The sequence below is a fragment of the Charadrius vociferus genome, unplaced genomic scaffold, assembly GCF_000708025.1.
Source record: "Charadrius vociferus isolate BGI_N301 unplaced genomic scaffold, ASM70802v2 scaffold251, whole genome shotgun sequence".
Lineage (NCBI taxonomy): Eukaryota > Metazoa > Chordata > Aves > Charadriiformes > Charadriidae > Charadrius > Charadrius vociferus.
This window is the reverse complement of record NW_009646963.1, coordinates 1,512,676-1,516,712: the sequence shown is the minus strand read 5'-3', so window position 1 is coordinate 1,516,712 and position 4,037 is coordinate 1,512,676. Positions and strand designations below refer to the sequence as shown.

Sequence of the window (4,037 nt, the reverse complement as noted above, 5' to 3'; positions counted from 1 at the left end):
GGGCCAAGCAGTTACCGCAAGAAGTTGGGTGGGGGTGGGGGGTCCGAGCCCCCGCAGCCGCCGAACCTTTCCTCCCACGCGTGGCCGCTGCCGGCACGGGAGAGGGTTGGAGAAAGTAATTTGCTTGTCCCTCTCCTCCTGCCTCAGACCCACGGGGCGCTGCCGGGGGTTCCCCTCGTGTTTCCTCGTGGTTCTCTTACAGTCAATGATAAGGGATTGCCGGAGCTCTGCTGCCACTCGTGCCTGTGGGAGGAGGCTGTGCCTCCTCGCCCTCCTCTACCAAAACAGGTGTAACTGCTTAAATTCCCCCCTCCCTTTTTTTTTTACCCCCCCATGTCATCCTAAAAGTTCACCGCATTGACACCAGCACTCAGGCCCATGAGAAAATCCCCTTTTTCCGCCGACACGCAGCAAAACAAAGCGTCTGTGTGCGACGCCTTGTTCAGCGTTTCCAAAACGGCTGCTGATAACCCATTAAAAATGTAATTTCTCGATGAGCCCCACCGTAGGCTGTGGGGCCAGTGAGCCCCACCGTAGGATGTGCTCCGCAATCCCAAACACAGCCCGGCTTTTGGGGGTGGTGCCTGAAGCATCCTTGTTCAGCAGTTGAGGGGATAAAATTAAACTAATGCTTTTACGTTTCTAATTGCGATTGATTTGTAGTGTAGCTAGGGGCAAGATTTATACCTTATTTTTTCTTTGTCATATGCAAAAGAGGAATATACCTTGTGAGAACGTACAGGGCTTAGTTATCACTCCTAAAGTTGCCGGTGCTAATCGAAAGTGGTGTTTGCTCGTGTTTAAGCACCAAGTATTGACTTCTCGGGATCCACACGGAAACAGAGACGAATTGTGATGGAGCTGGAGCCGGCTCTGAACTGAGGTGTGCCCGGGGAGGTGTGATTCAGAACGATGAGTAACTTCAGAGAAGGAGCTTCGCCTTTTCCTGGGGGCGGGGGAGGCATATGACAATCCTGCTTTTTTTTTTTGGTGCTCCAACATGGATTCATCTTGGGGTTTGAAATTCCACACAGATTTTTTTATTTAGTTTTTAAGTCTCCTTGTTGGCGGGTGTCGGTGTTCCTCTCCCTTTCTGGCTGAGGGACCCCTCACCGCCTCCCGCGCGGCTTTAGATTTTCCATGGTGGAGGATGCGCCAGCTGCTCTGGGATGCCGGTGCTCACCGGGGCTGTGCTCCAGGATGAGGTCTGGGGGGTACTGATGCTGAGCCAAAGGCGTCTGGCTCTGCCTCCTGCCCCGGCACAAGCTCCTCCACCGGCACCTCGCTGCTGGCCGGGCAACACCGGAGAGCGAGGTCTGAGTTGGTCGTGGGTGCAAAGCATATTTGGGTTCGGGGCGGAGGGGTTGTTCCTGTCAAGTTTGGGATCTCGGCACCTTTGTGTTTTTCAAAGCAGCTGGTGTACAGGCTCTGGGCCACTGCCTGGCAGAGGCGGCCACAGCCCCAGCCCTTGCCTTTCTGCCAGGGGTCTGGGCACTGGGCTGATACAGGTAGCAGAAGTCCTCCTCGGTGGGCTTAGTTTCGTAACGCCTTGTTGACATTTTTTAGCCTTGGGCCGGGCCGGGCTAGTTTTCCGCAGTAACGTCTCGCTCCGCGTTTGGGGCTGTGGCCTCTTCGGCACCCGGGGTGCAGGTAGTCTGGCGTCGATGAGTTTATCACCCAGAGCTGTCCTCCAAAAGCACCTGAGCTTTCGCCTGGTCAGCGTAGATGCTTGCTCTGTTCTCTGTGTAGGTGAAGGTGTTTTAAAAGGCAGAGATTTGAGGTTTGGGTGTTGCTGTTTCTCCTGCTTTTTATTTTTCTTGTCTTGCTACTAGGGAAGCTCTTGGGTGCTTTAAAAGAGGTGGGTCTGATCTAATTCTTTAATCTTCAGACTTTTTGCATTTACTCAAAGTTAAGTCTGTGATAAAGATGTGATTTAACTTGTGAGAGCAAGAGTAGGGTTTTTTTTTAATAAGATACTAAATCTGCTGTGTCAAATGCAATGTTCTTTAAAACACAGTACTTGAAATTTGGCTCTTAACACTGGAATTTGCTCTTCTAGAGCAAATCTCATCCGATTTATGTTTATTCCCCACTTGCAGTAGTGAAATAGCAGTGCTATCGAATGAAGAGCGCAAGAAGTATGTAGTTGGGATTATCAAGTTTATCGTATTGGGGGTTATTTGGGATGGTCTTAGCTGCAGTCAGTCGGAGGGTGAAAAGCTGCTTAATATCCATCTAAATGTTATGCAGAAGTGTTAATCTTTAAACAGCCCTCCTTGCTCCAGGAATGTTTTGTGAAAGTTTACTGAGGCATTGCATTAAAAAAAATAAAAAAATCTTTCATTCATCTAGTTAAAAGCAGAGACAAAGGTTTGGTCCAGCTGGTCCCTGAGGGCAGCTGCTGCTCCGTGCCGGGGGAACCGCGTGTCCCCACTTAGTGCTGGATTATAAATAGGTCAGGAGGACACATCTCCTCCCAGGTTCCTCCGTCCAACAGACTCGAGTTCTCAAGAGCAATAGTCACAGTCGATGCTTAAATACGTGTGAGGGTGTGGAGAGATTGCTGTCAGAATAGAAGAGGCGTAATATCATAGAAGTATCGTAGAAATCTGGTGAAACATTTCTTAAGGGAGCAACAAGCTTGGAGGACGATCCCTTTGCTCTGTCTCGGGAGTGTCAGACAAATTAATTGGATAGTGTGTGGGTGGCATTTTGGAGAAGATTGATAGCCCTTTTATTGCTGGGACAATTTCCACAGCAACATTTCGTGAAAAGTTTGCTTCTTTGAACCCCCTTCATAAACCACAGTAGCAGCATCATTTAGGTTTGTGGATGAGAGTGCTCCTGGTGTAAGGAGCCCTTTGCTATATTTTTTCTATAGATCAGAAATCTATTTTCTACTTTCTAAACCCAAATTTATTATTTAATTATACGCCCTCCATTATGTTTGTGGGTCTGCTCCCTTTTTCTTCCTGCTTCCAGAATATAAATAAGAATAAGACTTTCAGAAAACCATGGAAGAGCCGGTGTGACATGGGCAGATCTTGGGTTGGGGAAGGATGTCTGACTCCTCGCGCCACTGCCTGCACACAGATTGGGGGAAGCATTCAGGTATCTTAAGGTGCATAATTGGATTAAATTGGATTAGATGGAGGGAAGAGGAAGCTTTGCTTATGAACAATGATCTCTTGGTTGTGAAATTTTTTCCTCTGTGGGGGAGAGCTATAGTGTTGCGGTAGGAGCCTCTTGATGTGGGCTGATAAAATCTTGGAGAAGGTGGGATGGAGAGGAACTGCTGTGCAGTGATTGCAGGCAGGGGATAAATAGGAGGAAAAAAAACCCCCAAAAAAGTTATTCTGGTGGTTTAAACATGTACATGGATTTCTCCTGCTACAATTCTATGAAGTGTTGTTTTCTTTAGTTGTTTCTGCCAGTTTCTGGAACACTTGAAAGCAAAACAAAGTTAAGATGAATTATTTTCCCATTCCTTTATTTTCCAGATGCTTAGTGGGGCAGGAAGGATAGGGGGCTTGAAAGCACCGTAAAAGTTGGCTGGGCGGTTAGTGCTGGAATTGCGGAGGTGCTTGGTTTCTTCCTGCGGCAAGGACTAGATTGGAGCAGTGCTGGAATGAGACTCTGATTTTAAATATGTTGGAGATGGCTTTGAGTTCTAGTCTTTGCTTGGACCTTGCAGTCTGGGAAGGTGTTGTAGGAGGGTCCTGCCTTTCCCTCTGAAGAGCAGCAGCAGCACCCCCCTACCGCTGGCCACCTCTTGGGTGTCTCTCTGGAGATGATAGGTTGGTGCGGTACGTTCTCTGAAGGTTTTGAAGGATCTGGAGTTGCCTTCTGTGCTTGCGCACCAGCATTTGAGTCCTGACCTAATGGCAGGTGAAAAAGTATATGGGCAATAAAACAGCATTTAACACCTTCTCTTCTGTTTTACAGAGATGCTGCAGTTCGTCAGTAACCAGGCAGGGGACTTCCCAGATCTGTTTTCGGATCAATTGTGTGGCACCTTCCAGGGCAGCAGCAGCAGC

General features: G+C 48.4%; 1 protein-coding gene across 1 annotated transcript in view; it reads left to right on the top strand.

Moving 5' to 3' along the window:
• The window catches only part of CCDC134 (coiled-coil domain containing 134), a 20,681-nt gene that overhangs the window by 6,500 nt on the left and 10,144 nt on the right, over positions 1 to 4,037 (top strand). The gene's annotated exons all lie outside the window — the stretch shown is intronic.